A 20,322-nucleotide genomic window follows, 5' to 3' on the forward strand; every position below is an offset into this window, starting at 1 on the left:
ACAATGAGCCACATTTAGTGCATTAAAACATGTTAAATAAATATAACTTTACCGAGTGCTGGACACTGAATTTGAATGATTTCTCTATAAAGTAAATAGAAATGTGAGCTTTAAGGGGAGAGTTAATAATCACACAATAATGTTACAGCATATTTCAAATCATAGATTTTGTTTATTGCCTTATGCCGTGTTAGCAATTTTTTCTGCTTTATTTGCTATAAGATTTTAGCTTTTACCATAAATGTTACAAATGTTCAGCATCAACACATCACTGACTGCATAGATCAGCTAGTTTAACCTACGACTTGATTAATGGTGCAATAAATAAATATATAAATAAAAATGGTGGCAATAGGATAAAATACTTTTATTTGTTATATTCGTGTTGAAATGTATGCTTTGCTTTCTAAACTGAAGCACTTTGCATTATTTTACGTGGTTGAATGCTGAATGTAATACTGACTAAATGATAACAAAAGAGTCGCGTGGGCCATTTTTCTTCATTACGTACTTTTACTTATATGCAGGAATTTTGCTTGTAATATTATTATTAGTATTTTTACAGTGTGATATTAGTACTTTTACTTAAGTAATGGATCTGAATACTTCCACCACTATAAATGCTCAGACACACATACACAACTTCACACACATGCACAAGCTTGCCAGATTTAAATAAAACTTTAAAAAAGCTTTATGATAAAAGTGAGTTTTCAAGAGGGACTTAAAAGAAGAACAGATAAGATCATTGTAATCTGATGACAAGAGTTACACATTTGAAAGAAGGAATTTGAAGGAACAGTGATTATGAGCTGTGTCTGCAATCACTCGCTTGTTCACTCATTCACTACCCCCTGCTACTTTACTAAACTGTAGTAAATTGGTATTTTGGATAATCAGCATTTTATGTCACTGATAGGTGTAGTGTAGTAGTCAATAGGGTGTAAGTAAAGACATAGGACTATATTTAAAAAAAAAAGGAGACAGAAAAACACAGAAGTCTTTTAATTTTGGGTGTCATGTGACCTGCAGTTTTGACTTTGGCCACTACGTCATGCCAAAACATTAGCTGTGTCCCAAATCCATACCACATAGATATTACTGTAGCCTATTCAATATTGTCATAGTATAGCCTACTGTTTGAACAGGTAGTAAACAAAAACATCATTACTGAAAATAATAACGTGCTCATCTATGACGACAATACAGGGGTAAAAGTAAAATAAGTGCTGGTTTTCGATCAGTAGAAGTGCTTGCTTTATGGAAACCCTCAAGGAGCAGTGGGAAGTCACTCCAGCCTGTTTCCCCCTTTTCTTCAGGGAGGTTCTTTAACTTCACACTTTATCACACAGTATCAACACGGGGAACGACGGACACACTGTGAGGTGGACTGAAATATTTCAACCAGCAGAGTCACTCAACACTAAACTAGGGCAGACGTTGAGTCGCTAATGGTGAGTTAACATTAACGTTTAATGTAAATTTTCAACACTAACGTTAGTTAACGGTCGTATTCAAACGTCTCCTTGCAGCCTGTCTGCGAGACACTTTCATTTATGTAACGTTAGTTGTTGTAAACGTTAAAATAGAAAGAAAACAGTTAATGACGCTGGAATTGTAACGTTTGACAGGATCGATTCAAAGACCTGGATTTGGAGTGTGATGGAGGAGGTGTAGCAGTAAGTAACGTACACTTTGTTTACTGTCATTGTTTTAACGTTGCGGAGTTGGATTTATATAAGCTGCTTTTGCTAAAGTCAGTTAACAACCATGTTGTTTAGCTAATTTACAGTCTATGGTTTTGAGTTTTACCGACATGACCTCCATCTGTGTGACTGAAACTCTCAAAATACAAATACACAGAGCAGTCCAGAAGTTACTAACGTTATAGGGACAGTGTAATGTTTTGTGTTGTGGTGGCTCTTTTCTAGAGCACAATGGACTCCACATTAAACAAAGAGAATGAGGGTTAAAAATGCTGATTTACAGCTGCAATTTGAGTGTACAGTGTAGAAACTCTAGCCCTATAACATGGCCGGATAAATACTAGGTTCCTCCAGGGCAAAATGGGCCCCTGTTAACCCCCTCACATCAGATTTGCTATGAAGCAGTTAATAATTAACCACAGCACAAACTGGAAAAGTGAAGGTCAAATTTAAGTAATTAAGTTGGTGTTACTATCAACAAATCCCATGAAAAGACCAATGCCAACATATGTTAGGCCGTCTCTGTATATTGAGGCTCAGCCCCAAGCTTTCTACTGAAGATGAAAATCTATCTAAAGAGGTTACAAATATGTAATTTTTAAAATAGGCTCAGTCAAAATATTAATAGGCTTAAGGGAGCTGTATGTGACATTCACTTCCCCTAAATGTCGCACCAGAACACTAGCGTCTCAGACCAAAACAAATGGGCGCTACAGCCCACCAGACTACATTGAGGAAAAATAGTAAATTTACATTGCAGATCATTTTAAAACACACAGTCATTCAATTCAGTCATTGTTAGTCTTTCCACTGTTTCAACTCTGGTTTGGTAAAAAAAACAAAAACCTCTAGATGAGAAAAGAATCTACCATTATATGGCTCTCCTCAAAGCATACAGTTTCACAGCGTCGGACTCACATGCAAATGCGGCAAGACCGTCTACCAAAACAAAGCCATTACTCCACTATATCTTTACAGATCTTGCATATGGAACCTTTTAACAGGAGTAAATACTGCATTTGTTGGGGAGTACTTCTAGCAGCGGATTAAGTTGGTACAGGCAGTGTATGAGATATGAGTGTTGAGGACTGTAATTGTCCTATTGTGCTATTAAGAAACACTATACAGTATAGAAAGCGGTATATTTTCTACACAGTTAACCGCCCAAAGATCTTAAAGTTTAAGTCAGCTTTTTAATTTAAGTAAATAAAAAAGGTAAATAACAGCAAAGATAGTTATTTGAATTGAGTTAATTATAATATTTTATTTTGTTGATTTCCTGAAGAATTTCCTTGAAAGAACTGCTCCATTTAAACCCAAGTATTCACTAATTAATTATTATTATTATTATGGGAAACTTAATTCTTATATATGTTGAAGTATGTAAAGTGAGTGCACAGTCATGCTGTGCACTCACATAAAACTTTCTTAAGTAGACTTACCCTAAAACTTCAATTAATAGCTGAGTCCCAAATAGCCACCCGCCCTGTTTAGTGGCCTGGTGTGGGAACACATTTTGACAAATAAACGTTTTTTTTGGATGTATAAAATATATTCAAACCTGCCGAGTCGCCTGCTTTAGCTGCTTCTAAGCTGTTTAGATCGTTAATACAAATATTATATATACATAGTGTAAACGTATGATCAATATGTCAGTATGGACCATTTGCCATATGCTACACATCGTTAGATCGGTGAGATTCTCCACAATTCAACCGTTCAATTAATTTATTGGAAACAACAAGCCCCAAAGTCTAATTCTTTTAGATTTATCAGTGTAACAGGCATGGTACAAGAGATAAAAAAAAAAAAGTGCCTACTTCATTACCTTTGAAGTGCTTGTTAAGTCCAAATGTGTCTGTTCCCTGATTATTAAATTCCTTTACTGTGTGAGGGTCCACTGATCAAAAGTATCAAAACAGCTTTTCATAAAATTAATCATCAATTAATCAATGTCTTGAATATTATAGCAACATGTGAGAAGGGTAAAATAAAGCCTTACAGTTTATTTTACGATGATACTATCACTGACTGAATTTAATACTGCATAATTATAAAGGGCTTTAAAATGTTGGGCCAGCATGAGAGCCGTTTACTGCGATTTGCCTGTTTTCCAAGGTACTGGTAATGTAATGCTCCAGTGTCTCTTTTTATGTGACAACAGGGAAATCAGTTATTCCAGAGCTAGAAACACAACAATCGCTCTAAATTTACTGTCATCAAGGTTTCAAGTTCAGACATGAAACCGGGTCCAAGTCCAGACTTGAAATCTGGACGGTGAAGCTGGACTGTGAGATGTGAACCGATAATCCATAAAGGCCTCACTGAATTGTCATTGGCAGCATCTACTCTGGTTTAACCTCTATATAGAGCTGCTGGTCAGTAAGAGCAGATTTATGCTGCTGACTCACGGGGCATGGCAGTGAATATTTACCCTCTGTTAGTCATTCATACAGAATGAGGCTGGTATGTCAGAACTGAAACCACAGTAGAGATTAGCCTCGTGTTTTGTTCCTTAGTATGTTTTACATGCATATTACTTCTTCTGTTTGTTTTTGGTTTTTTTCAAGTTTAATTTTCTCTTTTTCTCTCTTCATTCAGGAAAAAGCAGCGTTATTCAGTGGGATGTTCAAAAGATCCTTCAGATCTACAGAATCATCTGTCCAAGCAAAGGTGATGTTGTATTAACTTTCTGTAATTTAAATGGAGAATTAAACAGAAATTTTAAATAATAAACTAATAGACTGATAAAATCTCACTTCTCATGAAAAGCTCAGTGTTAAATATCAGTCACTGATGTTGAATATTCAGTACAAATTTTTAAGATGTTTACCCGTACTTGTATTGCTGACGTGGACAGTAATAAATTAGTACATACAGTAAATATACACTGTTTGTTTCTGCATCCACTCACCTGGGCTCTGTGTTGATTTTACAGGACAGTTTATCAGCCGAAGGTGAACTGTCAGAGAGCAACGATAGTTTGACTGACAAGGTGATCAGGAGGTGTAAATTCTTTGTTATATATAAGCGGCAGTAATTTTAGCATGTAGACTGATTTATTTATTTGTATTTCAGGAGAAAGGTGGACTGTTTCCAGGAAAATTTAGGAAGACGACCAAAGCTGCTAAAGAGGCCCAGCCACAGGTTTGTAGTGGCCGTGTTGAACCTACTGATATTTATCTAGAACTGAAATTATAATTTGAATAATCAATTAGTTGATTAACAAAAGATTTGTCATGCCATTTATCAAACATGAATGTCAGACATTTGCTTTTTTGCATGTTTGCTTTTGGTTTGGTTGGTCGGATTAAAAATTTTAAGAAATCACCTTGGGCTCTGGAATACTCTGGATATTTTTCACAATTTTCTTACATTGTTTAGACTGAACAATGAATTTAATAATTGAAAAAGTAATAGACAGAATAATCAATAATGAAATGAATCATTGTTCAACAGTGTCCTTTGTAAGTACGTATGTCTGTACAGCCAGAAGTTACTTGAGGTCACAGAAAAAAGACAGATGTGTTTCAGGTTGCCTTTTTTTGACAAACAAGAAATCTAATTCTAGTAGAAAATGTTTAATCAATTTATTTGCATGTGTTCTTCTAAGTGTATTAAAGGAAGTATCCAAATTGAGATACAGCAAGGTGTGAAAAGCAGTGACATCGCCCTTTATAGCATTTTTAGAGGTTTCACAAATCTGCAGCTGTGTTTTAAAGAACCTTTAGCTTCTCTGGGATAATCTAGTCCAGATTTGAAAGGTCCAGGTACAGCGGTTTTTGATCTGGACCTGGTCTAATGTGGCCTAGATGTGAAAACTCCATTTTTTGTATTTTAACAAATGCAATAAAGGTTTTACATATTTGAAAGTGAGTTTCACACAGTGTTAAGGCTTTGCCTAAAATGTCTAACACGCTTTCAGAACAGTAAAAGGTGCAAAAAACGGAAGATCGGTCGCTCAGCAATGTTAGTTAAGTTTCCCTTAACCTTCCTCTGCCGAATTGGAAGCTAAGTTGCAGGCAGTGAATCATATCAGCAGCAGAGGGAGGAGGACAGAGGACAGGAGGAAGGACTGATACAGGCTAATGTCTGAGCTTTTCAGTCTTTCTAAACTTCAGACAGTAATTTTGATGTGATGATTTATTTTACTCACAGATTTGTTTCCAGTAAGATATTGAGTTTATATAGTGAATTCACTGTTGCAGCTCTAGAAACAATATTTAGTTATATTTAAATCATAATGTCTGAATGTGTTCATTCTTTAAATGAATTGAAAGAAAGCCAATTCTTTCGTAATGAAATGGTTAAGATATTGATAAAGAACTGAGCTGGATGGAGTACTTCATCAGTGAGCATATCTGTTTCACTTTTTTTCTGTATAATGTGAAAATACATAGTTTTTAGTCAAATAACTACAAACCAACACTGCACTGTGCTTTCAAATAGAAAAAGTTTTATAATATTTATTTATTACCAAATCAGAAATGTGATATCATGCTTTTTTGTGGAGCTGAGTACGAGGTGGTTTCATTGAACTGAAGGATAATGTGACTATGCTGTTTGTGTAGAACTCAGCTCATTGGATGGAGAGTTTGTTTTTGTGTGTGTTGGGAAGGCCAAGGTAAACCTGCATGCATCAGCATTTGGAAGAGAGTACAGGCTGCTTTGTGAAGTCCGTGCCTAAGGCCACATGAATATTTTACTAAATTCCTCCATCATGGGCCAAATTTCATAAAGATTTTTATGTAATTCTTTTTCCCAGGAGGCAGGAGGGATGTTCAGTGGGATGTTTAAAAAATCCCCAAAGCCTTTCAGAGCGAAGCCACAATCTCAGGTGAGCATTATGGAGTCTTGCTGCAGGTTATTCAGTTCACAGTTAAACCATGTTACTTTAATTTATTCAGATGGGATTAATAATCATTGGTTGACATTTGTTTCTCACCTTCAGGGTGATTTGTCTGCACCTAGCGAGCTCTCAGGCAGCAACGACAATCTTTCTGACATGGTTTGTAAGGTTTTAAAATGTTCCTTTTTTAAGCTTTTGTCTCTTTGATTTCAATCGGCAATTCAACTTCTTTTTCTTATTTTGTGTTTTTTTTGTTTGTTTGTTTGTTTGTTTCATATTGAGAATGAACTTGCCGAGGTGAAGCTGAATCCGTTTCGATCTGCAAACAAAGTATGGAAGGTTTAGAAGTTTCTTTTGATAAATCTATTTAAAGGGAAATGTAGAGCTCCATGCATGTGCTTTTTCATAAAACAATGATTACTGTCTTCTCTCTGCAGTACAAGACGCAGACAAGCTCAGATGACGAGGATCCACCTGCGAGCAGCGAGATGTCATCAGGGGACAAACAGGTGCTTCGATATTCACTTGTTCCTGTTTCACTGTGTTACTTCTTTTTGTTGGATGTCACGCTTTTGGCATTTAACTGGTTATTTTTGTTCAGCAGACCCTTGTCTCATTGTGAGGTAGAAGAGAATATACGTTTTGTGTGGTTGTTATCAATCAAGGGGAAGCTTCTTGCTCTACCACCAATATTGTTTTTCAATTTGTGTGTGTGAATGAGTGAATGAGACGCCTTGCGAAGAGCTTTGTTCTGCTCAGGTAGTAAAGAAGAAAGTTGTGAGTCAAAGGTTGATGTTTTTGAGAAGCATTATTACTCTCAGCCTGTCTGTCTACAGTCCATCTTAACTTGTCTTTTCTGGTGCCTGTCTGGCAGACTTGCTTTGCCCAGACCAGTCAAAAAAGTTTGTATAAAATTTCTGTGCCACAAAGTTCAAAGCCCAGACCCAAACCAACTGTTTCTCATAAAACTAAAATGAAATTGTTGGCAAAGCAAGAAAACATGGAGGTCTGGCTGGTTTCTTTGGCTGGTTGCAATCATTAAAATAGCTTCTCTGTATTCACAGCATTGCTGATTGAAAACAAGGGGCTCAGTTAGCTGTTAGCCTCTCTGCTCATTTCTCTGTGCCCCTTTGTTTAAAAGGCCAAAAATGCTAACACTCACACTTTATTCTAACTAATGACATTACCACTCTGAACTAAAGCTTCAGAATTCACTGATTTATTTGTAAATACAAATGATCATGATACAAATCCCTTAGATTTTGTTGTGTTTTTTTGGTAACCAAGACACACACATACTGAGGGGGACATTTAACTTATCAGTGACATCACGTCAAAACTAGTTCCGCATTTCTGTTGCGCAGATTCTTGTTTGTAAATATCAGCCGACATATACACCTATAATGATACATCTGCAAAACTGTGAGCTAATATTGACCAATATATAGTCCCTCCTGATTTTTTTTATTGTTCTAACTTGAGTTGTTGTTTAATGTGGCTAGTGGCTGACAAAGCAGACACAAATCTAAAATCTAAATCTCTCCCTGTCAGAGCGCCACGGATGCCATGTCCAAACTGAATCTATTCCGCTCTGCAAATAAAGTAACTATGCTTTTGATTGTGTTTGTTCATGGTGGAGGTGTTAGCGTGAAAGGCATGATCATAATATTTTAGGTGACTGGAAGTCACTATAGTGGTGATGGGACTGTGATAATGGTGATGGTGGTGATGTTTTTAGGGTGTTTTGGTTCGTTTTAGCTAGAAATAATGATGTGCTGCACTCTTATAGGACCATGTAAGTGATTTTGCATGTTATACCGTCTTTATCACAGATCAATCTGTTTTTACAAACAATGTTTCCCTACTACTCTTGGCAACCATTGTTTTCCATTTATATTTCTAAAATATAACATTTTATAACTTTTTGTAATTTCAGCAAAAAAAATGATTGCAGGTTTGATGTCCACTGTAAGGAATAATACAACTTAGGAGCCATCAGCCAGTTGATTTTCATGACATACAGAAATGAAGGGAAACCAATCGCTGCCTGGAATAGTAGGAAAAATACATCTCAAAATCTAAAAGTGTACATCATGCATTTGAAAATGGTCAGCAAAAATGTAAAGTATACCACACACTATTAGTAGTTAAAGAGTTCAACTATCAAAATATACTGTGGTCCCTTTAATCGCTGCATATGTAATCTGATTTAAGTTAATACAGTTAAATAGGTAATATTTAATGTCCTTTGTTCAGAGAGAGACTGAAGAGGCACTCAAGGAGAACGAGAAACACGTGGAAGAGAAGCCAAAAGCAGTCAGTCTATTTTTTGCATCACTCATGACTCATCAGTAACCACACACACACACACACATACACACCTGATCAACTTCTGTCATAAGTATCCCCCCTCACGCTCCTCCAATCTCCGTGCCTCCACCACATCCTTCTCAACCCTGGACCTCCTTTTAAATCCTTCCTGCTCGCTGTCGAACCGCCCTGCCCTCCTGCTTTACAACACTGTGCGACTCTGTGTGTGTGTCCTTGTCAGGTCAAAAGCAACATGATCCAGCAAGAGAGGAAGGAAAGGAGTGCAACGCCACCAGTCCCACGCAGACCAACAGAAGAGGTTTGCAAGCAGTGCCGCTCAGTGATATGTGGTTCAAGTGAGTCTGTTCTGACTTCTGCTCTTTCTGTTATATTGTGTTGTTAAGGCTGTGATCTCTCCACAGGAGATGAAGCGGGCATCCACATACGACAAAGTAAAACCAAGAGGAACTGAGGATAATCAGGTAAAGTTCGTACTACTTTACACTTACTGATGTGTAGATTCTTTGTATATTTCTGCTTTCACAGAGTTTCAACGTATTTGAAAAAATGTGTTAGGACACAAGTCAAATCAGTTAACTACTTTATTATTTCATTTTTCTAATACATATGCGATTCCAGTATAACAAGCAACAAACATAAAAGCTACATACTATGCATTGAAAAGTAGCACTAGGGTTACACTCCCAGATGTTGGGTATCAGTTTTGAAAAAGAAATAGTATTTTGTCCTCTGCAGGATTTCAAGGACATGATTTCCAGAGAGAAACAAGCAAGACCTGCAGACACTCCTGTCGTTCCTGCCAGACCTTCAGAGGAGGTAGTTTAAACCTTCAGTGTTTGGCTGTTTGTGTCAGTTTGGAGCTGATGAGTGTCGGTGTGTATCGACACTCATTTATCAGCCCTGTGGTTAAGCAAACTGCTCTGGTTTAATTTCAGGAGCTGAATAGAGCAGCGAGACCTGGTCTTCAAAAGCAAAAGAGCAACCAGGTAGCTAACCACACAGTCCAATGATTAGTCCGATGTAGTGGTGTGCTGATATTTTGAGACAGTATTGGCTACTTGTTCTCAACAGGTTGGTTTTAATGGAGGTTTCAACCTGACTGCATCTACTAACAAAGATAAAACTTTAAACTTAAAGTCCTACTCTTTCAAAAATGTGTTTTGTTTGTTGTTACTTCACTTGGATGTTTGACCTTCAACGTGTAGTGAAAGCACAAAATATGTGCCGAGTTTGACACTACAATACTTTTTCACATTGATCTGCTGAAGGGGGAAAGTTTCTCTGTGCTCACCTCATTTATTTAATGTTATGTTTACACTTGTTGTTTACTTCAGGCTCCGTCTGATAATGAAGGGTTGAAAGAAGATGATTCTTCATCTAAAGAGGAAAAGAAAGAGGAGGAGGACAAGGACAAAACAGAGGAGGTCTTCAATCTCATTTCCCAAATTCTTGTCGATTGATTCTTGGTCTGATTTTTACAAGTCACTTGTACTGCAATTACTGCTTAAGGAACATAACCTATATCTTACTCAGAGTAACACTTTAATCCACTTTATTTTTAGACCAATGTCAAGAAACCCAAGAGACACAATCCCTTCATGCCTCGTGTCAAGGTAACATTCAAACATGTGACCTGTGCAAACTTGTTTCTTCCTGTGTGGACAATACACGTTTGTTTAAACACCACTGCCAAAATGTCTTTCAGCACACCAACTAATTACAGCAGCAGTATGTGTTTCTACATGTCACTGAAATTGAGAAACTAGAATTTGAGTAGACTGATCCAGGCCTATGTCATCCAGTCAGTAAGCGAGAAATATGCACCATGTTCCACTTTCTAAGATCACTGTTATTAATTTATTATCTCAGTCGTCTCTTATGTACAAAATCACTTTAATTAACTAGGGAACACTGTGAAAGAGCCAGTTTTATGTTGCTGATTCTTCTCAGATCTAATCTGTATAAAAACAATTTTTCCCTTGAGTTCTGTTTTGGTCAAAAAGAGGTTAAAATTCTTCGTACAACCACAGTAATAATCAGATCAGCACTCAGTATATTTTCAGGTTTTATTTATGCCATCTGTGTTGATGAATAAATGGATTCCCTTGCAAAACGCTTTACATACAACATGTGAGCTAATAGGAATTAAGTGCATGTTCCAACTTAATGTCCTGTAATAGTCCTGTCAGATATTATAAAACAGGCAGAAGAATTCGCTCTCTAATCACATGAAATGATGAAATGTAGCAGTGGTTCACTGTGAGAAGAAGGGTCAAAGGTCTTAAGTTAAGGCTTCAATGGCAAAATAAGTTTTAAAATCTATCAGGGATTCAGCCTGAACACAAAAGAAGTTTCTTCCTCCCTATCATAACATTTTTTACTCTGTTGCATGATCACATTTCTCATTCATTAAATTCCCTGTCATGACTGAATGAAGCTCTAAGGAACATTAATTTAAAAGTCACCAATGTCCGAATGACACAAGATCATTTTAACAGATAGATCTAAGATGAATTCTTGCGATGTAGTTTTGGCAAAGTTATTTAACATAGCTGTAATTCCAAGCACATGGTTCCTTTTATGAAGGAAACACTGAGTTACCTAGCTGATGATTTCACCATGGAAGAAAAAATATATTGTGCTATTGAAAATTTCCTTTTTTTGCTTTGCTTTTTGACTGTATGGTAACCAATATCAGCCCACAAGCAACATTTTATATTGATAGTACAAATTCTTTTACTGTGTGTTTGTTGGTTTCAGGGCAGAGTCATACAGAGGCAAGCACAGGACGGAGCTGCAGGCAACACAGAGGAGGTAGAGAAAATAAAAACGCTCGTCAGTCTTTGTTTCTCTAAATGAGACAGAAAATTGTATTTTAAGTTGCTTCTTTTTCCATCTCTGCTTCTGTTGCCTCGCATTACATTTAAAGCAACTTTTCCCACCCAGTCTGTGTCAGTGTATTTATCCACCAGACTGACGTGTTGCAGTATTACACATTGTGGTTCAGAATTACAAAAGGTCTGTTTCAGTCACCTAACGAATCCCTGAAAACAGCCTGTTTCTTTTGTTTGTCTCCAGGGTGTCCACTCAGCTCCCAACAGATACGCTTATGGTCAACATGTGTTATTTGTAGTTTTTTCCCCCTTCACTTTCGACATGAAACCCACCCTCACGCCTGCACACCACCACAAGGTGTTGGTGCAAGCCCTTAGCATGGAAGACGAAACGAGATTAGTATTCCCAGACCTGTTTCTCTGCTTCCTTTTGGCCCTTTTTTACTTCTGCAAAAAGATCAGAAATAAGTCAGCACATTCAGAATCTCTTTTTACCATCACTTCCTCTTTTGATCTGAGAATATAAAGTATCAAAAGTGAAACTGAGGATATGTGATGTCGCTTGAATTCTTGCTCTTTGTGTATGTTTCTCAGTCTTTTTAAGCATTGTTCAGACTGCCGACCTCTACAGCAAAAAAAACACATGAAATGCAAATCAGATCCAAGTCACATTTGGAGACGTTTGAATGCGATTCCAATCGGATTTCTACAGATACGTCTTAGTCCAGACTCTCTGGCCGTTCTGTGTCTTTTGCGTCTCTCACAATGACGGAAGTGCATCAGAGCAGTTGAGCAGGATCCATGCTGCGTGATGTCAAGTCGCGGTGCAGAACTCCATCGTGGAGTGTGTTTTGTGCGACATAGCAGTTCTCTGCCGTGACTTGACAGCGTGATTGGTCGGGGGTCGAGATGATGAATCTCCGTTTCTCATGCTTCCGAGTTGGAAAGCCACCTCACCGGCGTACGTAGTCACTGACGCCTACGTCGTCCCCACAGCGACTCATGCAGATACTGTAGGTTGGGGATGTATGGACACACAAATCCGATCTGATCACTTGTGTATCTTAAATGATGAGAAACAAATCTGCAGCCTTGGTCTCACTAACATGCCCTTCAGCTACACTGCAGACCTGGAAATCTTGTTATTGATATATGATTTTTAAGCAGTATTATTTCTGTTGTTTCAGAATGAAGGTGGAAACAGGTCCCTGTTTGACAGGCTGGAGGACTTCCGTATTGACCCAGCACAGCCTGAAGGCGGACAGGTTGGTTTCTGAAGCAAAATATGTCACCACAGTAACATTTCAATATAATCTGATGCCTCATTATAAACCATTTGGATTGGAACCATAAACAGTCCCATGCGAATCTGTGTCTTTCAGGATGTAGACAATCTTATGGAGTGGTGGAACTCAGTGGAGTGTAAGTTACAAATAAAATAAAAAATTCTCTTAGTTTGACTTTATATGTGTTTTATTCTGAGAGTTGAGCGACAAAATTAAAATTTCTCCTTGAACCACTTACACTATATGACCAAAAGTATGTAATGTATGTATGCAGTCTGTAATGCTGCAGCATACAATTATATTTTAGACAGTAGTGTTCTTTCAACTTTGTGGCAGAGGTTTGGGGACTCTTTTCTGTTTCAACACGGCAGTTCCCCCGTGCACAAGGTCAGGTCCTTTAAAGAGTTTTTCAGGTTTTAGTGTGGAACAACATGACTGACCAGCACAGAGCCCTGACCTTAACCCCAAACCCATCCAACACCTTTGGGATGAACTGGAACTCCCACTTGCGTGCCAGCCCTCATCATCTCAACATCACTGCTGGACCTCTGAAATGCTCTTGTGGCTGAATGGGAGCAAATCCCTGCAGCCAAGTTGAGAGGAGGCTGTTAAAGCCGCAGATTAAAACCCATGCTTTTGGAATAAGATGTTTTGTGGTCTGCATACTTTTGGCCATGTAATGTATTTAACATTATGAGAAAGCTGAATATCATTGTTTCTTACTTTTATTTCCTCAGCTTGGGAAGAAGCGCCTCAAGATGATGACATGACAGAAAAAGAAGAGGCCAAGTCAGTGAAGGCTTGTTAATATAATATTTCACTGCCTTGTGTCTTGTCTGTTACAGACGTGCTCAAATTTGTTGGTACCCCTCCACAAAAAACGAAGAATGCACAATTTTCTCTGAAATAACTTGAAACTGACAAAAGTAATTGGCATCCACCATTGTTTATTCCACATTTAATAGAAATCAGACTTTTCTTTTGATTGTTTATTCAACATAATATTGTAAATAATAAAACAAATGAAAATGGCATGGACAAAAATGATGGGACCGCTAACCTAATATTTTGTTGCACAACCTTTAGAGGCAATCACTGCAATCAAACGTTTTCTGTAGCTCTCAATGACACCTCTGCACCTGTTAACAGGTAGTTTGGCCCACTCTTCCTGAGCAAACTGCTCCAGCTGTCTCAGGTTTGATGGGTGCCTTCTCCAGACTGCAAGTTTCAGCTCTTTCCATAGATGTTCGATAGGATTCAGATCAGGACTCATAGAAGGCCACTTCAGAATAGTCTAACGTTTTGTTCTTATCAATTCTTGGGTGCTTTTAGCTGTGTGTTTTGGGTCATTATCCTGTTGGAGGACCCATGACCTGCGACTGAGACAGAGCTTTCTGACACTGGGCAGTACGTTTCGCTCCAGAATGTCTTGATAGTCTTGAGATTTCATTGTGCCCTGCACAGATTCAAGGCACCCTGTGCCAGGCGCAGCAAAGCAGCCCAAAAACATAACCGAGCCTCCTCCATGTTTCACTGTAGGTATGGTGTTCTTTTCTTTGAAAGCTTCATTTTTTCGTCTGTGAACATAGAGCTGATGTGACTTGCCAAAAAGCTCCAGTTTTGACTCATCTGTCCAAAGGACATTCTCCCAGAAGGATTGTGGCTTGCCAATATGCATTTTAGCAAATTCCAGTCTGGCTTTTTTATGTTTTTCTTTCAGAAGTGGAGTCCTCCTGGGTCTTCTTCCATGGAGCCCACTTTCGCTCAAAAAGCGACGGATGGTGCGATCAGAAACTGACGTACCTTCACCTTGGAGTTCAGCTTGTATCTCTTTGGCAGTTATCCTTGGTTCTTTTTCTACCATTCGCACTATCCTTCTGTTCAATCTGGGGTCGATTTTCCTCTTGCGGGCACGCCCAGGGAGGTTGGCTACAGTTCCATGGACCTTAAACTTCTTAATAATATTTGCAACTGTTGTCACAGGAACATCAAGCTGCTTGGAGATGGTCTTGTAGCCTTTACCTTTACCATGCTTGTCTATTATTTTCTTTCTGATCTCCTCAGACAACTCTCTCCTTTGCTTTCTCTGGTCCATGTTCAGTGTGGTGCACACAATGATACCAAACAGCACAGTGACTACTTTTCTCCATTTAAATAGGCTGAATGACTGATTACAAGATTGGAGACATGTGTGATACTAATTAAAGAAACTAATTAGTTTGAAATATCACTATAATCCAATTATTTATTATCTTTTCTAAGGGGTACCAACAAATGTGTCCAGGCCATTTTAGAATATCTTTGTAGAATAAGCAATAATTCATTTCTTTTCACAGCTTCTTTGCTTTATTCTATGACATACCAAGGCAAGTATACATGATAAAATAGCTTTTAATTTCATCACTTCTCAGGAGGAATGAAGCATTATTTCAATGAGCTGTAAGGGTACCAACAAATTTGAGCACGTCTGTTAAATGGTCTGTTCGCCATATGTTTATCTGTGTCATTATGGATATATCCTAAACTAGATCTACAATGTCTTCCATGATCCCAACATAATGGAGGAGAATAGAATTTGCTATGTTCTGCTCACAACACTAAAACATGAGAAACAATACCACAAACAATCCCAAAAATGCATTTTAAGATACACTGACCTAGCTCTATGTAACTATGCTCAACTTGCTCCTCTCAGGGCGTTTGCTGTGACGGCAGATAAGGTGCAGAAGGGCATCCGGGTCTTCAACAAACTGTTCTCTGAGCGCGCCGAGAGCCTCTGGCAGCACGTCATTGACCTCAACAGCATCGCCGACGGCCTGGACAAATTCAGCAAGAACACAAAGATCGCTCAAATCACAGGCGGCTCCACCAGCGCCATCGGGGGCGTAGCCACCATCACAGGCCTCGCTCTGGCCCCGTTCACCATGGGAGCTTCTTTGATTGTGACGGCGGTGGGATTGGGCGTCACCACGGCAGGCGGTCTGACATCAGCTGGTGCCGGCATCTCCAGCCAGGTCAACAACTCGATGGACCGCAAGAAGGTGGAGAAGATTGTGCAAGATTATCAGGAGAAGATGGTCGACCTTAACAAATGCCTGACATTCATCAAGCAGGGTATCGAGAACCTGAAGAAGTTCAACCTGATGAAGATGAAAAAAAACGCATTCAACCGCGACTTCCCTGCACTCACCAGTAGTGTCTACGAGGATGGTGCCATGGCAGGAAAGGCGATCGTCATCAATGCTTTTGAGATCATGCGCGTGGTGCAGATCGCCAACGTGGCGGGCAGCACAGCAGCCAGAGCTGTCCAGATCGCCAGCATGGCCACTGGTGTACTTACCGGACTCTTTGTAGGTATGGATATATACTTTGTGGCCAAAGACTCCAAAGAACTCAAGAAAGGGGCCAAGTCAGAGTTCGCTGCCAAAATCAGAGAGGTGACTATGCAGCTGCACGAGGGTCTGGTGGAGCTCAACGGGATACGAGGGGAGCTGCAGTCCACCACGCCAGAAAACAACACAGGCAATCATACTGCTGCTTTGGACAGTAACAAGAAAGAGAAAGATGAGAAATTATGACAGTTCAGATGAAGTTGAACTAGACTTCGTTAAAAAGGACATTGAGAACCGAGAATATGTTTGACAGAAACTTCAAAACTGGAGAAGGATGTAAACTGTTAAAGTCCCAAGGAGAAGATTCAAGCATAGTCAGTTTTCCAGTGTTTTTGAAAGTGCTGTCTCGAAACCGCAGCGTACTGCTGCATTGTTAGCATCTATGGGGTGGTTTGTGCCAATTTCTTGTAATGGAAAACAACAATCAGGCCTATTTTGAATGTCCAAAGGGGAGACTTTCCTTGTGATGAAATACAGAGATTTCCAAAGCTGGACTTTTCTTTTAGGACCTTTTTAATTCAAACAAGTTTTACTCTACTGGGAGGAACTGAGGTTTTGTGGTAGATAAAGTATCATAACTGCTTTTCTGATTATATGTGAAACTGCCATGTTCCCCAAATGGGATTTAAAGATTTAACTAAGTCATGTAGTTGGATAGTACAGTCTTAGATAAATGAAAGAAATTGGTGCAAAGACTTTATAAGTTAAATTTTAAAGTGCTGCTCAGAGTTTCACCAAAGTGTGTTTGTTCATATTGAAACATGATGGCTTTTACTGACCATGTGTAGAGATTGTACTCTTAGCTACGAGTGCCTTTATTATTATAATGCCTTAGAAATAATTGCAGTGTAGCATTAGTCTGTTTTCTTTATTTGGGTGTCAGGGCTGCAAGTCTTGTTTGACTTGATATCGGTCCAATTTAGCAGAATCGCAGTAATAAGCTTTTTGATTGTTTTTAAAAAGAGCCAATAAAATGGCAAAATGACGGTAAGAGAGAACCAGGATGGGGTTACACTAGCTGTTTGTAAATCCATTACTAAGTTTGTGTGTAAAGTTTGTAATACCTAGTTTCAAACTACGAAGCTAGTAAAGATTTTAGTAATGTGTAAATCAGTTGTTTGGGAAAATCTGTAGTTTGGGAAAATCTGTAGTGTCAAAGCCAGTCTACGGTGTAAACTGGAAGTCAAAAGCTGTAACGTAACTTCCCGAAAGTAACAGTTTTATGGCGGCAAGTGATATATTTAACTTCCTGTCCTTTGTAATTACAGGCATTAGTTTGTTTTATTTATGAATTTGAACTTGAAGAAATACATGGGATTCAGAGTTAGTAGTATTTATGCAGTTTAGGATGAGAAATGTGATTATGCTGACCTAACCAGTGTCAGTGTGAGATTTGTCAACCATATTTCATATTATCTCTAAATCTTCTCACTCTAAACTGGACATGTGCTAGCAAGCTAGCATTAACTTTGTCAGCTGATTTCCTTCGCTAGGTAAGATTACACCTGGCAGTTACTAGGTGTAAATATTTACTAGCAAGTAAGGACTACATGAGAAATTGTTTTTGTGGAGCGGCCTGTTTTAATTTGTTGATGGGTAAATCTTTTTTAAAGTTTAAACTTACGAAAAGCTGGTGCAACCGGCTCCATGCGAATACAGCAGGGGGAAGACACAAACATTTAAATAAAAAAACTTTTATTTGAATCGTGTCTTCAGATTAGATGTTGTAATGGCTTACATGGTGTAAAATATTCTCTTATTAGACGGGTTAAATAACAAACGACTGTAAAAACCAGCCAGCCATTTGTGATTCCCTTTTAATAAGACATTAATATATTGAAGACTGTTATTTCAAAGTCAGTGTATGATATGTAGTCTGTACTGTAGATTATGTCAGCCTTCTGTTCATTCGCTGATACCTTTTTACGTGCAATATATTGTAGAACCCCATGTGTGATGAATGTAAATGTAAAATTGTTAATAAAAGGTCAGAAATATTTTCTGTCTGTGCGTGTTGCAGAGTCTTCAGGTGAGCAAACAGTTTATTTCCTTCTACCGATACTGGGACCTTACAGAGTTTGTATTTGCTCAGTTAACCAAGATAAATATGTTTGTGAAAGTGTCTTTCAGAAATTTCCATGGCGAACGTAGATGGAAATCTGCCAGCTACAAATGTCTCAGCATTTCTGTCATCCCAGAAAGAATTCCTATACTAGTTTGATCTTATATAAACACAGGTATGAGACTAGAGTTAAATTTATATTGAGATCAGAGTCAATTTTTTTGTGACAATATTCAACGTTTTACCATTTACCATAAATCAGAGTTGTGGATTTCCATATGGAAAACTGCATTTATGCAACAAGACAAAAACTCTGCAGAGACAGATAAAATATGGATATTAACTCACAGATGTAGGGTGTACATAGTGAAGCCGACCAAAGCCTGCATGGCCTACATGGAGGGCTCCATGTAGGCCCAAAAATGACATCAAAACCCTAGAACATCCCGTCGCACATTTGAGATGTAAAAGTAATGATTAGATTATAAACACTCTGTGAATCTAAAAAAACTATTCAGTGACGCTGCTTTGGTGTTTGGCAGGTGAGCGCTGTAGGTGGGCTGATTAAACAGTGACGATCCGAGTCAGATATATATATATATAGAATAACACACTGAGCCAGAAGACTTTTGTTTGTGCAGCTATGCAGCTACCAGAATTACAGTGTTTCTGCCATTGCTCTACGTCATTAAACCACGGTTTTGCTGCGTAATAATGCGCAGTAGACACTGGTGCCAACAGGAAGTGGCCCTGTAGTAGTATTTTATTGGTCCAAAACTGGCTTCACCGCTCTACATTCAAATCGGCGGGGTGGCTTCGTCCAGAAATATACTGTCTATATTCCAGACTCTGTCAGCTAATAGTTAGCACAGCTAACTGATCTGCACTTGACCAGATATGTGCTGGCCCCTATTTTTGAATAGGGTATAAATTCGACAAGTGGATTGTAGTCCCCAGTCCACACACACTGCACCTTTAAGTTGCTCTTTAAATTAAACTGTTTTAAGTTACCAATTAGTGCACAACAAAGGAGTCTTATTGATATATTGAAAAATAATACCTGTGATTTTTATTTTTGTTGCTTATAAGATCTCAGGGCTTGTTTTGGTTTGTTTAAGATGATTTGGTTGACCTATAAGTAATGTTGCCTTTGGGTGATGTTGGAAATATTTGGACACGATGTGGTAAATACACTTAACAAACATGGGAACATGAGATGGACAGGCAGTGTTGGTGAGTGGTAAAGGTGCAGAGAACACTGCATCAACAACTGATGCTGAAAGTGGCATGCATATTATTGTTTAGCATTTTATTTATGCTAAATAAATAATATTGAATGCTTCATTTTTTGTTTGAATTTTATTCTTGGTTTGCACACTTTTTCTATGAAGTTACATTGGAAATGGGTTTTTTTTCTGAATCATTAGTTGTGTAGTTTGACATATTCCTAGATGAAACAGGATGATGACACTGTGGCTGGTTACCTGTTACCAAATATACCTGTGTTTTGGTAATGAAACTATTCTGATACCTTTTTGTATTTCGTAAAAGAAATAGGCCTAACTTCTCAAATATATCACATTTTTAATAAAACTGGAAATCATCTTTATGTTGTCTTTTAAACAACTGAATTACTTTCTAAATGTTGCCTAGATCATTTAATAAGAAATTATACACCAAGATGCTCAGTGTACATAGTAAAATAAATAAACAAACATGTAGCACATAAAATAAATCGAATATAGATTTAAAAATTATTATCAATGTGGAACATGCGGGTGAAGGCAATTTATAATTATAAACCTGTGATGTTAATAAATCAAGCACTACTTTAACTGTATATAACAAAAACAAACCAAAGC

At 38.1% G+C, this 20,322-nt stretch overlaps 1 pseudogene; it reads left to right on the forward strand.

The window, feature by feature from the left end:
- Positions 1-1,151: 1,151 nt before the first annotated feature.
- On the forward strand, positions 1,152-17,529 carry LOC119901789 (annotated as a pseudogene).
- Positions 17,530-20,322: the final 2,793 nt, after the last annotated feature.

This window comes from Micropterus salmoides, unplaced genomic scaffold (genome assembly GCF_014851395.1).
Source record: "Micropterus salmoides isolate LMB-PRFRI ecotype aquatic unplaced genomic scaffold, ASM1485139v1 Ms_hic_scaffold_14, whole genome shotgun sequence".
NCBI lineage: Eukaryota > Metazoa > Chordata > Actinopteri > Centrarchiformes > Centrarchidae > Micropterus > Micropterus salmoides.